This window comes from Pelophylax lessonae, assembly GCF_965119305.1.
Source record: "Pelophylax lessonae genome assembly, chromosome: 1".
NCBI classification, from domain to species: Eukaryota; Metazoa; Chordata; class Amphibia; order Anura; family Ranidae; genus Pelophylax; species Pelophylax lessonae.
In genome coordinates, this window is record NC_138768.1 from 796,877,368 (window position 1) to 796,900,169 (window position 22,802).

The 22,802-nt window shown below is 42.4% G+C and overlaps 1 protein-coding gene across 2 annotated transcripts in view; it reads left to right on the forward strand.

Moving 5' to 3' along the window:
* TBC1D14 (TBC1 domain family member 14) overlaps positions 1-22,802 on the forward strand; it is a 242,555-nt gene that overhangs the window by 115,159 nt on the left and 104,594 nt on the right. The window lies entirely within an intron of this gene.

Below are 22,802 nucleotides of genomic sequence, written 5' to 3' on the forward strand. Positions count from 1 at the left end.
TATACAGCGTGATCCCGCATCGCATCCGCACCCCTGGCAGTTCACACTGCCATATGCGATACGCTGGGGGTGTCATTTAAAAGTTAACGACACCCCCAGTTGAGATTGCATATCGCAGTGCGATCTGCAAGCTCGCACAGAATCGGATCGCACTAGTGTGAATCCACCATGCGATCAGATTCGGCTGTGGATTTAAAAAAAGGGTCATGTGCGTGTTTAGTGCGATTGCGGTGCGAATTCAGCCATACAAATATATGTATGGCTGAAATTTGCACCGCACAGAGATCGCATGTAATTTAGCAGCAGTGCGCTCCGAATTACATGCCATCTCTGTGATCGCACTAATGTGAACCGGCGCTTACCAAACACATTAACTAAAGTTAATCTCTTATCTTTCTATAGCTATCATCTGCTGCTTGAGTGAGCAGTGCGTGGTGCAAGGTTCACAGTGATTGGAGTTCACATCTTGGAGCTCAGCTCACCTATGACATGAATAGGCCACCTACAGCCGGTTCCTAACTTTTTGTTGTACTACCGGCTTCTAGATTTTAAATGTTTTCGAAAATTCTGCTAAAAGAATACCGTCCTAAATCAAAACACTGGACTGAGAAGAAGGCCTATGTGCTGCGTACTCGTTCTGTACCAAGGTCCTCGGTAGGGCAGAAACAACTAATCGATTAACCGGCAACTTATCGATTATGAAAATTATCGATTTGCATAATCGATTAGTTGATCAGCCAATTAGTTGGCCTGCATACAGAATGCATTATTTTTTTTAAATATCAGGAAAAAGAGTGCAGCACACGTACAGCTCAGTGCACCATCCATACATGTCAGTAAGGGCCCAAGAACTTGTGAATGTGTGAGGAGCAATGCCTCATGGGAAATGTAGTCCTGGGCAGGAACTGAATGGTTCTAAAGGCAGAAGTTTTTTTTTTTTTTTTTTCCCATAATGCTCAACTACACTGTGGGGTGCATGAGCATCATGGGAAACGTAGTTCCAAAACATCTGGGGTGCCAAGGTTCTCCATCACTGCTCTAGGGGTACTCTATACTATACAGCTTGCTATTGGGGCACTCTGAAGGCAGGAGTAGCCAGAAGCGTCGGTGGGGGACCCCAGAAGAGGAGAATAAGGGCTGCTCTGTGCAAAACCATTACACAGAGCAGGTACGTATACCATGTTTTTTGTTTTAAAAAAAAATCACTTTAAAGACTGTGTGCAGGGAAGATCAGCATCTGAACCCAGAGAAGGTGGAGGGTGATAGACTGGAGGTAATATAAGGCATTACAAAGTGTATGGCTGAATTCGCACTGCACATCCGATCGCATGTAATGAAGGAGCAGTGCGCTCCGATATTACATGCGATCGCCGCACACACTATAGTGTGAACCGGCACTTATAGTAGCGTTTATCTGCTCTTTGTACTATAAAGGGCTAATTTTAGTTTTTTTAACCCCATGATTACAGCTGATAAAAAAAAAAAAAAAAAGCATGCTGCTGCTACTAAACATCCTAAGCCTGGGTCACACCTATGCGTTTTTGATTTTTCCAGAAACGCACTACAGTTCATTTAACATGGTTTCCTATGGGACAAGTTTACATCTATGCTTTTTTCAGCCGCTGCAAAGGGTCCAGGACTGTTTTTTCAACGCAAAACTGCTTTTTTTTTGTGCTTTTTTTGGTTCAATAGACTTGCCGTAATTTGCGGGTTTTAACCTGCCCAACAACAAATTGGCCAAAAAAAAAGCATAAAAAATGTAAAACTCAAATCGCAGCAAAATCGTGTGTGCAAAAGGCCGGCAGAAACCGATCAAAAGCAAACTGCAATGGGTGTGAACCGAGCCTTATGCTGGCCATACATGTATCTATTCTCGGACTAAAATATTTATATGAAAAATCTTTGTGCTTTTGCTGAATGAAAGTATATCGTTTTAAAAATGTCACTTGCTCTTGACATTCAGTTTTTTAAGCGCCGGTTCACACTACCGCGACGCTACTTCCAGGGGCGACCTCTGAGATCGCGGTGCGAGCAGCGCGCCGTGACCTCGGAGCAGCCGCCACGGACTTCATAACATTGAAGTCTATGGCGGTCGCCCCAAAGAAGCTCCGGACCCTTTTTCGAGGTCGGAGCGACTTGTGTCGCTCCTATTAGAACGGGTCCGCAGCTTCCCTATGGGAGGCGACCTGTGAGGCGACCAGGTCGCCTCACAGGTCGCCCTAGTGTGAACCGAAGCTAAAATTAATGTAATTTCTTAACGAAAACCACAAACACCGTCTGAAAATTCCTTTGAGTAAGAAGTTTTCTATTCTGTTCCTTCGAATTTTCCCATCACTGTGGTCGAAAATGAACATCGATTTGACCCCACTAACTATTAGAAAATCGAACGCATGTTCTTAAAATTTCTTTCTTTTTTTTGAAGGAAGACGTGTTTTCATGGCCAGCATAAGTGACAGCAGGCGCAGGAGCTTTTATCAATCCACCTTGCCTGTTCTGTCTGAAAATTGGCAAAACAGTCTTAATTTTTTATTTTCTTTAGAAGAGTGGTTGAAAACCCTCTCTTATAACTTTTACCTATAGGTAAGCCTATAAAAAGACTTGCCTATAGGTACTGTAAATATCTGCTAAACTTGCACCGTTTAGGAGATATTTACATTTCATGCAGCCGATGATGTCATCAGCGCATGCGCTCTGAAGGAACGGCCACCCGTGCCATACCTTCAGAGCCCTGTGCCGTGAACGGCGGCCCCCCACGTGCATGCGCAGGAGTGATGTCTTTGCGCCTGTGGCCAATCAGATGGCCGGAGGACGCGAACCAGGAAGCAGGACAGCCGAACATGTCGGCAGTGTCACCGGTGAGCGGGCGGCACTGCAGGAGATTCATTCTAAGGTAAGTATTTCATAATGAGCTAGTATGCTATGCATACTAGCTCATTATGCCTTTTGTCTTTCAGGTTTTTTTGTTCTTTCTTCTGAGGTTTACAACCTCCTTTAAATAAAAAAATTAGATTTTTGCAGTGCAGTCTGATGAGATTTACCAAATTCAACCTCCAATAGTATATACTGAGTGGATTAGAGATTTTGCTCTGTAACCATATAGTTGGTTAGTTCTTTATATTTACCACTGCATATAGCAAATTTAGGAATAAATTGCCTTTTTTTAACTTTACATATTCACTAAATTATACACCACACTTTTTTTTAAGGTTATTATCCGATTAATCAAAACAATAATGTAATATTATAATCAATTATAAAAATAATCATTAGTTGCAGCCCAAGTCCTCAGCCCTGAAACTAAGGACTGTTACACACGGGCTTCAGTTAACCGACACAAAAAGCTTCAACAAAGCTCACTGAAAGCTCTGCAAATGCTTTGTGGAAGCTTGCTGTTCACATTGCTCTTATACAAGCTGAAGCCCATGTGAAACCGTTCTAAAATGCAGCACATTATAGCTGTTCAATCCAGTGCAAATCAGGTGCAGTAAAACAATCAGTATATTTTATGCCAATTTCTACAAAAGGTAAGTTTCTATATAGAGTTCAGTGGTAATGCAGGTAAACTGCAATTAAAACGTGATGTGTGTTTACTGTGCTGCACTTAAACTGCAAAAGTGTGAAGTGGCTGCCTGGAAGTTGGGGAAATCCTGGCTTTAATGAAATTGCTTCATAGCCCTTTTTTTAGCTCCTGTTAAATGGTACCGATAGCAGGATCTGTGCACCAAATCTATTTCATGGATTTACCCAATATGCAGCCATGCGTGCTTTTGATGATTTATCACCTTAATGCTTTACCATTTTAATTGGTTTCACTATACTTGTTTTTGATTTAGGGCTTTTGCTTTTTTCTTCCTCTCTATGCTTGCAGCAATGATTTGACAAGGCTTTGCGTAATCCACTCTGGTGAAGTTCAGCCTTTCAGGAAGTGTGAACTGTCATCCATTATTTCTGTTTATAGAGTTTACTCCCGGTCACAGGAAAGGTGAAGCCTTTTCATTAAAGGGGTGGATAGAGTACAGATTGCTTGCTGGAAACATGGCTTATACTATTTATAATACAAGTAATATTTCTATAATTAGGAGCCTGAATTATACTTTGGCTTTAGGTTTTTTTTTTGTTTTTTTTAACTCTGAGCACAAAAATGTTTTCAATTAAAGATTCTTCAGAAGATTCTAAGGATATAAATCCACTTTGTATTAACCACACGTTTTTGTAAACCCAAATATTACCATATAAAAGTAGCAGTGACGCCATCACTGGACTATTGAATGGTGACAACCCCCATCCGTTTATATTTTGCCTTGTGTGACCCATTGGTTGGATTTCCTTAATTTTTTACCCTGGAGATGCAAAAGGAAGATGCAAGAGGAAATCTCATCAAAGTGAGGGAAGTGCTTTGTTGTCGCCAGAACAGGATCAAAGCAGCCCGTAGATGACTCGATTTTCTTTCCATGGGTTCTTTCCTTCCACCAAGTTTAAACTGCAATTAGCAGTAAATAGTAGCCCCCCACCCTTTTCCCAAATAAGGTTTTGGGACTTGTTTAAAAATAGAAGAGGTTTAATGGAGAATACAGTAAACCCCCCTCCATTGCGGGGGTTACGTTCCGGACCCAGCCGCGAAAAGTGAAAATCCGCGAAATAGAAAAACCCTATTAAAATGCATTGTAGACATGTTTTTTTTACTGTCACTGTACGTGTAAAAGCATTTTAAGGTCTTTAAACACACTTTTAAAACAATAGAAACTCATTTAAACACAAAAGATACCGAGAGACATAGCAAGAGCTATGGAAAACACACAAATATTTCATTTTTAATGATTTATATAGTAAAATAACATTACAAAAAAAAACGCAATATACCGGGACCGCAAAAACTGAACCGCGATGGAGCGGGGGTTTACTGTATACACTCAGATTGTAAAGTGTATAGTCAACTTCATATGGTCTCAGGGTTAGGAAAGTTCTGAGAGAGCCTAGACCAGGGGGGCGCTTCACTCTGGCTGTAGACTTAAATGGGCTTCTGAAGACCTGTTTGTCAGCTGACTGTCCCTTAACCACTTTAAAGTGATTGTAAAGATAAATTAAAAAAAAAAAATAAAATCCCATACCTGTCTTTACCTACCTGCTCTGCACAGAGCGGCTGCAAACCTTCTATTTTCAGGTCCCCCACCGGCACTTCAGGCCAGTGTCCCATGCCCAGTGTCCCCATAGGAAGCCGCTTCCCATGAGGGCATTCGTGCACGTTCGGACCCGAGCCCCGCTGCAGCGTCCATTGACACAGAGTGGGACTCGACCCCGCCTCCTGCTCCCTCGTCACTGTCTTTGATTGACAGCACTGGGTGAGTGAGGAGAGAGAAGAGCTGCAGATGTGCACGGCGCTGGACCGAATGAGGGCTCCGGTAAGTAAAAGAGGGGTGAGGGGGGATGCTGACAGCCAAACATTTGGTGAAAGGTGAAGGTGAAAAATGTTTAGGCTTTACAACCACTTTAAGACCGGGCCTTTTTAGATCAGGACATTCTGGTCCCCAATGAGCTCTATGGTAAGCTAGTGGAATTGCCGGCTTCAGTTCTGGTTTCTCTGGTGAGATCGCTTTTACAATATAGAGAAACTCCTGCAGTTAAAAAAAAATTATGGCTTAATGCCTGCAGGCACCAGCCCGGTATACGCTTGTGAACTGGCTATGGACATTTACATTAGCCGGTCCGAAAGTGGTTAAAATGCGTACTCCACTTGAAGTGGAAGTAAACCCCCCTATCGGTTTCAACCAAGGAAGCTGCCATCTTAGCCTCTGTTTAATTTGCAACTGCCTTGATGCTGCACATGTGATAAGTTATGCCACCAGCCATTGGATGGTCTGACAGTTTTGTTGAGAGCGCAACCAATGTGACAGCTAGCATTTCCGGCATGCCGGGAATATTAAACTCTTTTTTTGAAACTATCAAATCGATGGGTTTACTTCCGCTTTAAGATAGGACAGTTCATCTCCACCGAAAGAATAGCAGCTTCTTGCCATTGTTAATCCTGTTTTTTGTCTGAAAATGTCCAGATCAGGCGATAATCTCCTCCAAAAATTTTGCAAGTCCCCCCATTCGCCCCATACCTCTTTTTTTTTTTTTTTTTTTTTTTTTCTTAGTATGGGTTATTTAAAAGTATATATTGCCTCAATCGCTAAAATCTCATATACATTTAAACATTTTAAGGAAATTTCCAAAATTTTCAGTATTTCTAAATGTGTATCTCTCTTTTTAAAATAATACTTTGCTCCTCGATTGTCGCACGGACATTCAGTGGAGAATAGAAGTGGCTGTTTAAAGCGGAGCTCCACGCAAAAGGGGACGCTCTGCTTGTTTGATTCCCCCCCCACCCCTTCCGCTTCCACATTTGGCACCTTTCGGGGGGGAGCAGGTTTTTTGACAGGTACCCGCTCCCACTTCTGGGTGACTTTGCCGCGGCGATGTGTGTGTGTGTATGTGTGTATATATAATTTAATATTGAATGGTAAACAGCGGTTTCTGAATGGCAGTCACTGGCTCTCTGCTCACTGAAGACCAAGAACCAAGCGATCTGTGTTCTTTGACTGCTCAGTTCTCGGGCTTAGAGGCAGTGGGGGGGGGGGGGGGAAGATGCAGAATCCACCTAGGTGATTGTTTATTTAAAATTACTCTACTCTAAAGGCATTAAAAATATATATAAAAATTACAAACATGTCATACTTACCTGCCCTGTGCAATGGTTTTGCACAGAGCAGCCTCGATCCTCTTCTTCTTGGGTTACCTGCCCCTCTGCCAAGTGCCCCCAATAGAAAGCCTCTTGCCATGGGGGCACACAAGCAGGCTCTCTCATGAGCCGCGCTCCTGTGAATGGGCATTGTCCATTCACACGGAGCGTGGCTCGGCCATGCCCCCCCAGCTTTTGCCTCATTGGCTGACTGGCGTTGATTGGCTATGTGAACCAATAGAGAGACCCTGCTCTTGTGCACATTGCTAGATTGTGATTAGGAGAGCTCTGGGGGGGGGGGGGCAGCTGGGGGTTGAGCTGCATAAAATGCATGAAAGCAAAATTAAACACATGACTTTAAAACCACTTTAAATTGGACCTGAATTCCACCTTAAAAAAAAATAAAAGGCAGAAAAATCACTGTAGCATTACACTCACTGCAATTTAGTTTTGACACATTACTTATTAACCAGTGGCTTTTATGGAAGGATAAATCATGAATGCTTTTGGTTACCTATATTGCTCAGTGTTATACTTGGTGTTGCTGTTGGCTGCATAGCACAAACTTCATCTTTCTTGTCACTGAGCTGTGCTCATTGCAGTTAGACTTTCACCCTGTTTACTGCTTTCATTTTATGTAGATCCATATTCCTTTTGCTCCTTGTAGATAACTTGGTTAGCCAATGGAACTATTGTATTTAGTGTTCATATAAGGCTTAATTAACTTTGTCACTAACTCCAATTGTTGGCCTATATTCATGATGGAGAAAATAGATTTTGGGAGTGCCTGCTTTTCTCAAGTCAAGGGGGTAAGGAGTTCATTTCCCAAAGGAGGAGAGGAGTAGTTAACCATTGACAGAATTAAAAATGCAGCTGGTACTGTCCCTGATAAAAGGTGCTCCTTCATTTGCTGTGTCCTCCTGCAGATCATCAATCACTACCTTGGTTGGGTGCTGATGGAGCAGTGCTTTAGGAGAAGGTAAGCGGAGTCTTTAATTCTGTCACCTGCAAGTTATCACCGGTGACTGATTTAATGTGACATGAGCCCAATTTTCAGGGTCGGTTCACAGTGGTGCGATGGAAGACATTGCATGTGATTCGCACCGCACCGCTGTACAAATCGCATGCAATGCGAATTTAGCCATACAGATTGTGTGGATGAATTTGCATTGCATTCGGACCAAAGTCGTGCAGGACGATTTTTTTTTGGTCCACACTAGAATCTGATCTCTTGGGTGTGAACACCCATACAATCCCATTACTTTCCGAATTGACATTTCACACTGCGATATGCAAACTAATCTGGGGGTGTCATCAACTTTGTATTGACACTCCCAGCAGTTTGCATATGGCAGTGTGAACTGCCTGCAAGTCGGGTGCGATATTGGAATCCGCAGTGGATTCGCAGGGTTCCCGCATCGCCAGTGTGAACTGGCCCTCAGACTTTCTGGTGTGAACTGCTGTTCCCTATAAAGCACACCTCTTGTGTGCAATAGAAGTGGACTATGGTAGTTACCTAGAAGGCAATAGAAAATTAAAGGCCGGCTTTACAATCGTCCTCTCTAGCCCTCGGAAGTCTGTACATATACATGCAGCACCTACTACAATGCTGTGCTCCATGCCTGAGCAGTCATGATGAATTATTTAAACAACAATCAGGATCATCATTTTCCATGGGACCAATCTCTGTTTGATGTTTACCCACTGTTTAATCACAAAAATTATTATTTTTTTTTTATTAACCAGATCACCATTGTGTGACAAGACAAAGATCTGAACCTGTTTTGCAGCCTTTACAATATCAGGATCTTTGCAGTAATCCCTGGAGCTGCCAAAACAATGACTGTGGACATTCTAAATAAAACCACAAGACCAGGGACGTGCATGCCCTAGTAGTGCATTAAATCTTTAAAGTGTCCCTAAACCCAGCACCCTGCAGTCACTATATCTGGTCTCCCACAGTACACAGAACATGGACATGCAATAAATGCAATAGTTTTAGCAAATATAAACTGCTAATTAACTTTTCTCTTCAGATATATATATATATAGCAGTCTGGTGACTTCTATCAGTGTCTGGTTAAAGCTTGTAGGAGGAGTTTTCATTCTCCTGTGACTGTCCAATGAGGCTGCAGGACCCCTGACTCTTCAGTCTGGACAGTGCTGATTGGTCCTGTGCTGACCACATGCACCCTCCCAAGAAAAAAAAAAAATATATATATATATATATATAATATATATATATATATATATATATATATATATATATATATATATATATATATATATATATATCTCAGTACACACCAAACTGAGCATGTGCAGATTGCCCCCAAGGCTCTGTACTGTCAGGAGATAGATTGGGGAGAGTGGAAGAATCGGAGAAGACAGGATCAAACAGCCTTTTTACACAAAGCAGTGCATTAATCCCTTAGGTTCCACAGTGGATATAACAAGCATGCTCTACTGCATATGCAGACTGGTTTTACTGTTGTGGTTTTAGTAACACTTTAAGCAAAGTGGCACATAGTGCACTCACCTGCTCCTGGAAGGACACCAAGCTCATCGCACAACTTTGACTCGGAACCCCTGTATGGATGCCACTAGATGTAATCCACTCGAAGAGCGGGGAGCGGTCTGCAATAGTGACTTTTGTATGATAGCTGCTGAGATTATAGAGGATAAGCAATCCGTCATTAGAGCAGCGTGCACCCAAAGGAGGCTCTGCGGGTTGCCAAGGGTTTGAGGTTGCGGGCTAAATCAGATGGGTTGAGCAGGATCAAGCAACAATTTAATGAGGGTTGCTAGCTTTGCTGATCACGGTACAAAGAAATGGCAACTGCCCCAAACTATAACTTTTTCCCTAACGGCAAGGAGCACATTGAAGGGTGACACATGTCACAAACCACAACAAAGAAACATTTCCAGCTCAACTTGCCAGCCTGCAACAAACCAAAATGTCCTGTCTAACAGTTCACGTGCAAAACCGGGGTTTAGTTTGCACACATTTACAAATACATGTGTAAGCTGCAGAGACCACGTCATGTCACCCCAGTATTATCTGCAGTCCTCTATAATAGAAGCACATATAAAATAATGGATAGATGGAGGGCAGGTATGCTTGGAGGCAGCCCACTCCTTAATGGCTCAGGGGCGCTCTGGACACCCAGCATAGCACAATAGCAGTGAAGGTGACCAGTGTGTTCCCTCACCAAAAAAAAACGGGTCAGTTTGGTTTCTTTCAAGCTGGCTGGTAAGTTAAGCTGGTAATTTTATTTTGTTGCGGTTTTGTTTTTTGCCACACAGGGCATCGGGAAACATAGAATTTTGGCAATAGTTGGTCATGTATTGGGCATACGTTAACATTGGTGAACAGTGTTCCACTTGCCTGTGATGGTAAATTCAGTGGAATGGAGACTGCATTTCTTCATGTACTTCATGAGTCACCATGTGAGAGCTTCTATAGTTGGCCAAATTAATGGGAGGGTATTATAGTTTTTTGTGAAGTAAGATGGAGATCTGAATGTGGCCTAAGTGAAGTGGCTAACTCTACTAATGTATGAATTTATAATTGATTGACAAAAGGCAATGTCCTGTTTTCATTCACCATTCACTCAATGCTTTTCCACACTACCCAGTAGGTTTCTAAATGGGTTCAACAAACCCTTGACAGTCATGTTGTGTTGAAAATTTGCCTTCTGTTGCATGCGATGTCTGTGTGGTGCCAATTCAGCCATACAGATTGTATGGCTGAATTTGCATTTGAATCGCATTGAACACGCACAGGACCCTTTTTTTGGTCCGCAGCAGAATCGGATCGCATGGTGGTTCATACCAGTGCGATCCGTTTCCTGTGCGAAATGTCAGATCGCACTGCGATATGCGAGCTGATCTGTGGGTGTCATTAACTTTGAATTGACACCCCCAGCGATTCGCATATGGCAGTGTGAACATGCAGTCGATTCTCAGCGTTCCCGCATCGCAGTAGTGTGAACTGGCACTAATGGAGAAGTAGGAGTTAAAAAAATTAAAAATAAAAAAAAAACCCTTCATACTCTTTATGATGCAGCACTTGTTTAATGCTGGCCATACACTACACTATGCGAAAAATCATGCAAACAAAGGGCCGTGAGAGCAGACGATCATGCAATCATGTGATGACCGATAAATTGTTCTATGGACATAAATGAATCCGTTTTTCGTTCATATTGTCACATATGCCTAATGCAAACAGTTTGGGTGAGAAACACATTAACCTTTCAATTTATCGTTTGTTTGGCAGAATTTTCCAAATGCTTCCTTCAATTTTTCAGCTCTGAAAAGTTAAAACCGATTTTCTATTTGTGCCCATTACTTAGACGAAAAACGAACGTACGGACCAAATGACAGGTTTTCCAGCAATTTTTCGGCTAGTGTATGGCCAGCATAAGGCTCTTGTTTTCTTACGTTGGCTCTAAGATCCAGAACTGAGCCATCACATGACCACTGATAGCTTGGTTCTACGTGTTTTTAGAAGGAAGAGCAGTGACCATCAGTTTACCACTGAGCAGAAGAGTTGTTGGGTGCAGCTGGTTCTGTCTCTCATCCGCTCCAGAGGTGGAGACGGCTGGTAACTGGGCAGCCAAGGGGATCCTGACAATATTGTTGGGATGAGAAAAAGATAGCACTCTCAAAGTGGACTTTACTGGCACATTACCATGACACAATGTCGTAAAAACTGTAATTTTATTCAAAAAATATTAAAATTGTTTAGAACATATACAAAGAGCATTGTTATAAAAAATGTATGTGCAATATTATGACTCAAAAATTGTTAGTAACCACAGGTGAACTTGAACCCCACAATACCACACAATTCAGAATAAGCAAAGACGGAAACCATATGTTCTATTGCTAGAACTATTTAGTGAATTGGTTTGATGGTCAGTTTTCCAAAAGTGCAGTCGATTCACTGTAAAGATAACGTTCTCTACATGTTTCGCGCTACCGCGCTTCTTCTGGAGAATATCGTTCAATGTTCAAGAGAAAAAAGGGGACATGCATGAGGGGGTCATACAACAAGGCCCAATTTCAACAAAGCAATGCTCTGATACACGTGTGTACGGCAAAAGCCGCACACACATGTGTATGTCCAAAACTCTATATATCATCTTACCAATAATAGCTCAAATGTTGCAAAATACATTGAACTATCCAAAAACATCAAATCGGCTAAAGCCCAAACCAGATGGAGGTGTGGGGATATTTAAGGTGGAGAAAGTTTTCAGACCTGTTTGTACAAGATATATATATATATATATATATATATATATATATATATATATATATATATATATATATATATATATATATATATATATATATATATATATATATATATATATATATATATATATATATAATCTACTAACATCCAAATGGATTCCTAAATGCATGGTAGTATAATGAAATGACGTGCCTGTAGGCCATAAAGAGATTTCCCCCCTACCAAGGTCCAATATGAGAAACGGTAATATATAAATCGCAGTGTAGTAACACAAAATAGTTAGAGTGGGGCAAAATGGGCGAGCCTGTATCCCTCCACGTATTATGATATCCCACGATGTCTCCAAGGGTTATGGTAACTGTGGCAGCTTCACAATCTAAATTCAAAAAATGATGGGCATATAAGAAGGGAATAATATAGATGGAAATCATATAAAGCTAGTTGCAGGCTGCACTTGTTATAGCCTATGGGGGTACCCGCCTCTTACATATCTGATAGCGCTATGTGTTAAAGTAGTCTTCCCCTGGGAAACAAGGGTCCCGGTCCTCACACTGGGGCGAAGTAGTCCCCGCTTGGTAGTCAGACTTGAGGCCCGTACACACGATAAGAAATTCGGAAGGGAAAATTCGTACGACAACCGATCTGCCGATCTTCGTCTTGTTAGTATGATGCCTCCGACAACCGACTCCGACTTTTCGGCAGAAAAAATCTGGTGTGCAGGCTATAAAATTTTTGTCCTCCGTCAAAACCCGTCCGATTTTCGTCTCATTAGTACAGATTTCGACGGGGAAAAATCTTATGAGCAAGACTAGGCATGCTCAGAGACGAAAGAACACAAAGAAAGCAATCCACATGACATCACTTCTGAAGTAGAATTCTGTCGTACGGGAAAATTCGTATGAAAATAACCTCTTCACTTTCCACATCAGACAAGCATGCGACAAAAAACGGACGACAGATCGTTCGATAATCTGATCGTGTGTACGGGGCTTTACAGCTTTGTCGGTCTGGTTTAAATATCCCCCAACTGAGTGAGTACAGGCGCCGATGGGGCGTCTGACGTCACTCAGCCCGGCTAGTAAAGTCCCTCCTAATATTGTTGGGATCCTTCCAGAGACTGGAGTGGCTCTGCTCCGCTCTCAATGGACTCTAGGTTGCAGGAGAGCAAAAATTCACTCCTGTGACCCTCAAGTCAAATAACCAAAAAAACTTTGGCCATACTTCTCTTTTTAAGATACACTTTAAGAACACCAAAATGATTAGTTGTAAGATTTTTTTTTTATTGTTGTTATAAAAAGTCTGCATAGATACCGTTTATTATTATTATACAGGATTTATATAGCGCCAACAGTTTGCGCAGCGCTTAACAAAATGAAGGCAGACAATACAGTTACACTACAATTTGGAACAAAAGGAATCAGAAGGCCCTGCTCGTTAGAGCTTACAATCTAAAAGGGAGGGTCAATTGATACAAAAGGCAATAGCTGTGGGGGATGAGCTGATGTTTAGAACCTTAAAGAGGAGTTCCGGGCACAGAAAGCATTTTTTCAATGAACATACCCCCGGGACAGTCAGGGCTAGCACATTCCACAATGGCTAGCCTCTGATCTGTCCCGGTTCGCACTTACCTTTTAGAAGAAATACTCACTTATAAAATTTCTTCCACAGCGTTTCCATCTCTCTTGTGGGCAGCTGAAGCCGGCGCGATCCTCTTCCGCGTCTTCTTCCGCGTCCTCTTCTCCCAGAATGCGCCTGCACCGGCCCCTCTCGTCACTTCAGGCGCAGCGCCGCATTCCTCCACAGCTTCTGGGCATGCCCAGAAGCTGTTTAGCAGGGGAATGCTGCGTCGCCCCGGAAGTGACGAGCGGGGCCGGTGCCGTCGAATTGATTCCTGGGAGCGATGACGTTCAGCTCCCAGGAATCATCGCGAAGGAGGAAGTGACGGAGGAGCCGCGGCACAGAGGGAGGAAGTACATTGAGGTGAGTATTTTCGATCTTCAATTACAAGGTGAGTTTTAAAAAAAAAAAAAAAAACCTAACTATCCAATTCCTTTTCAGGTGAAGGTGAAGAAGCGGACGGGCACAAAAAAATATCGATTTTTGTGCCCGGGAACTCCGCTTTAAGTATGGAGGTGATCTGCTGTAATGTTCCTTGCACTGTCCTATTGTTACACAATTGTCCCAGAAACATTTGTGTGATCCACGATTGCCTGCCAAGTCGTAATTAAACTTTAATCTTGTTATTAAATACAAGAACAAATACATGACCCGGTTTATGCTATTGTTGGCAGACTTTTATGGAACGCATTAAAGTGTATCTAAAGTCATTTTTGTTTTTTTTTTTGAATAGTGTAGAAGGGTTAGAAACTCTGGTTAAATTCTTATTTCTCTCTGTGTTTCTGCTAGAGCTGTTCACCTTTTGCTATTTGACCTCATTCAGCAGGGCTGAAGGTGAGAGAAAATATTACATTTTGACTAATCCCTGGAACAGGAATAGAGGCAATTTCTTCCAATGGGGACACTTGTTCCAGTGACAACTAGAGAAGATTTTCTTTACCTGAAGAGATCTCACTCCTTGTCAGTAAAAAGGAAATGAAGGAAAATCTCTTGAATGGGACACAGAAAACAGCTTAAAGTGGTTGTAAAGCCTCAAATGTTTTTCACTTTCATGCATTCTATGCATTAAGAAGAAAAACCTTCTGTACTGCAGCTCCCCCCAGACCCCCCTTTTACTTACCTAAGCCCAATCCAGCGAAGTACACGAGTGCAGTAGCTCCAACTGCTGTCTCTCTCCTCAGTGGACAGATTGATAGCAGCAGGAGCCATTGGCTCCCACTGCTGTCAATCAAATCCATTGACTCGGAATTGGGGGGGGGGGCGTGTCCCGCTGTCTGTGTCAATGGACGCAGCAGTGGGACTCGGGAGTAAGCCTGCACAGGAGTCCCCAGTGAAAGCAGCTTGCCGTTGGGGCGCCTGATGAAGAGGGGGCCTGGAGCGCCGGTGGGGCACCCCAAAAGAGGAGGATCAGGGCTTCTCTGTGCAAAACAATTGCACAGAGCAGGTAAGTATAGGTATGTTTTTATTTTTATATAAAAAAAAAAAGAAGCCTTGTAACCCTTTTTAACCTATTCAGAGCAATTAGTTTAAACTGCTGCTCGGTTTTATATGCATTCTGCAGTTCGACCAGGCCAACACTTTTTAGACCAATACAATCCAATAGTGATGCTATAATATAAAATTCTAACAAAAAAAATAAGTATTTTAATACAAATTGTTTTTATTTATTTTTTTTTCTAAAAAGGAAGGCCAAAAACCTCCTGAAAAATAGATATTACAAATTACTTACTACACATGATTTTAGATTATAAGCCCCTGTTCACACTGAATGCAGATTTGAAATCTCCTGATCACAAAGCCACAGGTCTGCATCTTTTTTTTTTTTTTTTCTGTAGGTTTGTATTTTGCATATTTCATGTAGGACTTTTGCTGCTACCTGTCCTATGTAGGAATGTAGGAAACAATAGGAGTTAGGCATTCAGCACGTTTCCATAAACACCATTTGTTTGGACTCTCCATTTGTTTGCTAGATTGCTTTGTCTTTTGCTGCAGGAGATTTTACAGTCATTGTTCAACTTGGATAAGTGGCTTGGCCTCAGTGACACTGCACCCTGTTTATATTTCCTGCTATAGGACAGAACACAGTTCCACGTTTAGGAAATACTCTTCACACCCTTCTTCTTCCACGTAAAGGATCTACGTCCCTCCCTACTGCATTGTGGATGGACTGCTGTACAAATGAAATGGAATGCTGTATTTAGCAAATTGTTAGAACCGATATTTTCTGGCTGTGTGTTGTCAGATCTCCATCTAACCACCGCAGATGGTGACAGCCTCTGGGCATAACTACACTGAATTGTATTTTTTTATTTCATTCAGACACAAAGGGAGATTAAACTCTGGATATTTCACTGGCAAAACCTCATCAGAATTGGGAGGGATCTCAATTTGTAGAACTAGGAGAGAAACTGTAATAAGTGAAGGAATTTATAGATGGATATATATTTTATGAATACCTTTTGAAGGAAACCTTGTTACGGATACTGTAGTGTATATACTATGTTGGCTCATCCTAGCTAAACCGATTTGGCCTTTTTTTTTTTTTTTTAATGCTCGGTTCACACCACTGTGAACTGATTTGGACACTATTTGCAGAGCAATTATGTAGTGTGAATTTGATGCAACTTTGCTTGCGTTTTTCGATGTGGTTTGCATATTCTGCGGGGCCAAATCACACTGTAAATCGCACCAAAGTAGCACAGGACCCTTTCCCATACGGCTGTAAGGCTGTGCTGCATAGATTTGAATGGGAGCCATTGCAATGTTATTGCCATTGTCATGTGTTTCAGGGTGACCCAAGTTGCATCATAAAATGCACCTAAAGGCACAACTTTTTTTTTTTTTTGATACAATGGAGATGTATTAGAACGCCTGTCAGTTTTTATTTCTGTCTGTGCCCCCATTAGGAAGATTCACCTTTTCAATTTGTCCTGTTTACCATTATCATTAAAAGTAAAAGAAAACCCCAAATTTTGGGTTGTCCCCACAACAGTATTAGAGGGGACATTTTCCAATGGGGACACTAGCTCTGGTGACCTGGGTGGGGGAGGGGATTCCCTTAATTTGCACACAGATTTCCTTTCACTTCATGTTTAGCTATGGGACAGGAAGTGAAGGGAAATCTCCCCAATAGGACACCGATGGCAAAAAATAAACTGACTACAGGGGTTATGACCCTCCCTTACTCTTTTCACAATGAGGGAAATTTTTTTCCTATAGTTCTAATTTAAAGTGTATGTTATCCTAACATTTCATATATCAGTTGTGTTATATTGTACTTGTGTGAATAAAGTATCCTGCCCTCTTTGCATTGCTTCCTTTCTGTGAAATCACTGGTGATCCTTCCATGCTCTCTGCATTCCTTATTCAAACTGACCACACTAGTATGGAAGGACATCCATCCTAGCGTGGTGGTCCGTTTTTTCTTCTTTCATTCTACACGGGAGCACATCCTGCCTGTACTCCAGTGGTCTAATAATATAATTTTTTTGTTGTGTATATGTACAGTGCCTTGCAAAAGTATTCGGCCCCCTTGATCTTTTCGAACTTTTGCCACATTTCCGGCTTCAAACATAAAGATATAAAACTAATTTTTTGTGAAGAATCAACAACAAGTGGAACAAAATTTATTAGATATTTCAAACTTTTTTAACAAAAAACAAAAAATGTGTGTATTCACTTTCTCATTGCACTGCTCAAAAAATTAAAGGAACACTTTGAAAATACATCGGATCTCAATGGGGAAAAATATCATGCTGGATATCTATACTCGTATAGACTGGGTAATGTGTTGGCAGCAAAAGGATGTCACATCGTTTGATGGAAATGAAAATTATCACCCTACAGGGGGCTGAATTCAAAGACACCCCCAAAATCAAAGTGAAAAAATGATGCAGCAGGCTAGTCCATTTTGCTGAAATTTAATTGCAGCAACTCAAAATGATATTCAGTAGTTTGTATGGCCCCCACGTGTTTGTATGCATGACTGACAACATCGGGGCATGCTCCTAATGAGACAAAGGATGGTGTCCTGGGTTATTTCCACCCAGATCTGAACCAGGGCATTACTGAGCTCCTGAACAGACTGAGGTGAAACCTGGCGCCGTCGGATGGACCAAAACATATTGTCCCAGAGGTGTTCTATTGGATTTAGGTCAGGTGAGTGTGGGGGCCATTCAATGGTATCCATTATTTCATCCTCCATGAGCTGGCTGCATACTCTCGCCACATGAAGCTGGGCATTGTCGTGCACCAGGAGGAACCCAGGACCCACGGCACCAGTGTAGGATCTGACAATGGGTACAAGGATTTCATCCCAATACCTAATGGCAGTCAGGGTGCCATTGTGTAGCCTTTAGAGGTTTGTGTGTTTTTTTCATGGCTATGCCTCCCCAGACCATCACTGACCCACCACCACCAAACCGGTCATGCTGAACGATGTTACAGGCAGCATAACATTTTCCACGGCTTCTCCAGACCCTTTCACGTCTGTCTCATGTGCTCAGGGTGAACCTGCTCTCATCTGTGAAAAGCACAGGGCTCCAGTGGCAGACCTGCCAATTCTGGTGTTCAATGGCAAATGCCAATCGAGGTCCACGGTGCCTGGTAGTGAGCACAGGGTCCCCTAGAGGACATTGGGCCCTCAGGCCACCCTCATGAAGTCTGTTTCTGATTGTTTGGTCAGAGACGGTCACACCAGTGGCCTGCTGGAGGTCAGTTTGTAGGGCTCTGGCAGTGCTCATCCTGTTCCTCCTTGCACAAAGGAGCAGATACCAGTCCTGCTGATGGGTTAAGGCCCTTCTACTGCCCTGTCCAGCTCTCCTAGAATAACTGCCTGTCTCTGGAATCTCCTCCATGCTCCTGAGACTGTGGTGGGAGACAGAGCAAACCTTTTGGCAATGGCACGTATTGATGTGCCATCCTGGAGGAGTTGGACTGCCTGTGCAACCTTTATAGAGAGCAGGTATTGTCTCCTGCTACCAGCAGTGACACTGACCCTAGCCAAATGCAAAACTAGTGAAAAACCGTCAGAAAAGATGAGTAGGGAAACAAAATGTCATTGGCCTTCATCTGTAAAACCATTCTATTTTTGGGGGTTTTCTCATTGTTGCTCATCCAGTGCCCCTGTTAATCAGTTTCAGCTTCTTTGGTGTTCATGAAATTAACAACCCCCCTCTGCTACTTAACTGACCAGATCAGTATCCCAGGAGTTTAATTGACTTGATGCTATACTCTGATTAAAAAGTGTTGCATGGGTGTGTATGTATATGTAATGTATATACGTGTGTGTTTGTGTATGTGTATATATATGTATGTATATGTGTGTGTGTGTATACTTGCATGTATATTTACAGTAAAACCATATACCCTTAATGACAGGCCATTTATTTTGTGATACAGCACTGCTTTACTTTAACTGACAATTGCGTGGTCATGCGACACTGTACCCAAATAAAATGTCCTTTTTTTTCTCACGAATAGAGCTTTCTTTTGGTAGTATTTGATCACCTCTACAGTTTATATTTTTTGCACTATAAACAAAAAAAAAAAATGTTTTACTTTCTGCTATAAAACATTCCCAATAAAGAAAACTCAGACCCCGTTCAGACAGGGGCGACGCTACTTGCTGGGGCGACCTCGGCGCGACATGCACGGAATTCATATCATTGAAGTCAATGCATGTCGCCCCAAAGTAGTACAGGACCCTTTTTCTAAGTCTGAGCGACTTGTGTCGCTCCTATTAGAACGGGTCCTGTGCTAATCAATGGCGGGCGACCCACCACGACTTGTCAGGCGACCAAGTCACCTGAAAGTCGTGCTAGTGTGAATGGGGACTAAAAAATCAAAAATTTTCATCAGTTTAGGCCAATAGGTATTCTGCTACATATTTTTAGTAAAAAAAATTACAAGTGTATATTGATTGGTTTGCACAAAAGGTATCGCGTCTACACACTGGGGGAAAGATTTGTCATTTATTTATTTTTACTAGTAATGGCAGTGATCAGCGATATTTTTTATTTTTCCGGGACTACAGTATTGCGGCAGACAGATCGGACACCTAACAGACTTTTGGGGAGACCAGTGACCTTACCACAGTGATCAGTGCTAAAAATATGCACTGTTACTGTACTAATGACACTGGCTGGGAAGGGGTTAACAGCAGGGGCGATCAAAAAGTTAAATATGTGCCATGGGCAGGGATATGCAAACTGCAGCCCTCCATCTGTTGCAAAACTACAAATCCCATCATGCCTCTGCCTCTGGGTGTCATGCTTATGGCTGTCAGTCTTGCCTCATGGGACTTTTAGTTCTGCAACATCTGTAAGACCACAGTTTGCATATCTCGGGCCTAGGGGATGCTTTCTAACTGTGTGGGGGATTTACTCACTGGATGAACACAGAGACCTATGTTCCTAAATAGGAGGAACACTGCATCCCTGTGTTCATCACTGACAGAACAGCAGTCTGCTGTGTTTACATCAGCAGACGGCCATTCTGTCTCCATGCGGGTGCCCGGCAGACCTCTAGCCAATCGGCGCGTGCACACGCCCCCACTATCTGCTACACGAAGCGACATACAGGTATGTCGTTTCGCGTAATGGAGCCGAATTGCTGAAGTATAACTACAGCGGCTGGTCTGCAAGTGGTTCAACTGAATGAGTTGTTTTACAAAATGAAGCTTCACATACTGTATACTTTGATGGGCCTATATACTGTATACACCAGGGGTTTACATAGGTTGGGTTTTTAGTGTGTGTGTGTGTGTTCGTTTTTATGTTGCCGGTGTGCTGCATGCTTCCTGTAAGTTATTGAATAGGTGGGATGGCAAAATTGCTTGTTGGGGGACTTTATTTGGGCTCACTGTGGTGTGCACTCATGCCCTCGTCATTCTGACTGGTTTCATAGGTCCGAAAACTAGTATTGGTTCATGGATACAGTGCTGTCTTTTTCCCATTTCTTATCCTTCTCTGCTGTGATTCTGAAGAATAGTGGCCATATACAGTTCTTCATTAAGAGATGACATTGCCCTAGGGAACTCTTAAGACCTAAAACATGGATGAACATAATCTGACCAGTTTCATGTAATGGGATTGGCTGTTGGGCCCATAAATAAGAACTTTACGCTCCATATTTATAAGACAGTAAGACGAAATAAGTGGCCCTTGGGGGGGGGGGGGGGATTGGCTAAAACAGAGCAGGTTTTTGAACATGCTTCACCAGTGTAAAGCCTCGTACACATGCAACGATTGTTGGTCGTGAATTTTCGGCCAACGTCCGATCGGCCGATTGACGGCTTGTTAGTATGGTGCTTCCGACAACCGACTGCGACTTTTCGGCCGAACAAAATCTGATGCTATAAAATTTTTGTTGGCCGTCAACAGAACGGCTGATTGTTCATCAGTCAGTACAGATTTCGGCAGACAAAAATGTGATGAGCAAGACTGGGCATGCTCAGTGAAGAAAAAACACACGAAAAGTAAACCAGAACATGACATCACTTCTGAAGTTGGTTTTTGTTGGCCGATAAAATTCGTGTGCTGTCTAGAGCACATTCCAACCAACAAAACAACACTGAACAAAAGACGGCCGATTGGTCAGCCAACAATCGTTGCGTGTGTACTAGGCTTTAGCCTTGACTTATTAGCAGGTGGTTGGTTAGGATTGAGGGCTTCCCAAAGACCAGAAGTTGCCTATTTGGCTGCTTTTGAAAGAGAACATTGATTGGCCGGAATTGAAATTATGTCCTGGGTTTATGATCAGGATAATCGCCTGCCATCTTGTATTTAGGAGTACATAGAGAAGAAATGTATAGTCATTGCATAATAGACTTTTTGCAGGTATGAGTATATTTTATTACTCAGCATGGGGTGGAATCGCACGCACAATATCCTGTTTCTAGAATACAGAGGTTCATTGTTTTCCAGAACACCGGCATCCTATCCATACGGTCATAACTACTTGTGTACTATTATATTAAAGTGTGGAACTAGATACTGATGAACTCATAATAATAATAATGTTGACATTCTTTGGTAATATTTCATTTCAGTTTTTGTCAATTGTAGTTCTGTTTTGTCTCTGACTTTTACAGTTCTTGATAGACCGGTTTTCTTGCTGTATTCAGAAGTCCCCGGGGACAATAGACAATATACATCTATTATGGAGAGGCCTACATTTTATTATGGGATAGATTTCCCCTTTTATGTAATGATTTATACCCTCTTTTATTGCAGATTTATTACTCTCCACTGTCGTCATGTATGTTTAATTTCTGTGGGGGCTTCACAGTATTGCAGACCTTATTTCGCAGCCTATCTGATGATAGAACTCTGTTGTTGCCCATGGCACTTATTTGTTTTTTATGTGTAGAAATCATGCTGATGTAATTTTAAAAACAATGTTGTAAATTTTTATATCTTCTAATAATCTTTGGGTATGTGGGTTTAAGAGCCGGTTCACACTGGGGCGACTTGGTCGCCTGACAAGTCGCTGTGGGTCGCCTGCCATAGATTAGCACAGGACCCGTTCTAATAGGAGCGACACAAGTCGCTCCGACTTAGAAAAAGGGTCCTGAGCTACTTTGGGGCGACCTGGAGCGACCTGCATTGACTTCAATGATATGAATTCTGTGCATGTCTCTCCGAGGTCGCAGTGCACGCTGTGCACCGTGACTTCACAGGTCGCCCCGGCAAGTCGGATCGCCTCAGTGTGAACCGGCTCTAAGAATTTAGAGTTGCTATGCTCTGACAGTACCGTCTTTTCCTTGGCAGGTCTGCACTTTCCTGGGCTCTCTATTTCCATTAAAAATATATTTCTGTTCTAACAAAGCAGAATCATTTATTTTTTATCCATTTTTGTCTATTTATTGTACTAAAAGTGATATTAAAGGAAAGATTAAAAAATAGCAAACTTGTTATACTTACCTGCTCTGTGCAGTGGCTTTGCATGTAGTATCCTTGATCCTCCTCTTCTTGGGGATGGCGCTCCTGGCTCCTCCTTCCTGCTGAGTGCCCCCATAAGAAGCAGCTTGCTATGGGGGCACCCAAACAGGGTTGCTCCCAAGCCGCCGCTCCGTGTGGCCATTCTCACACAGAGTGCAGCTTGGCCCTGCCCCCCACTCGCTTAATTGGCTCACCGGCTGTGATTGACAGTAACAGGTGCCAATGGCTTCTGCTGCTGTTTCAGACAGTAAAGATGAAG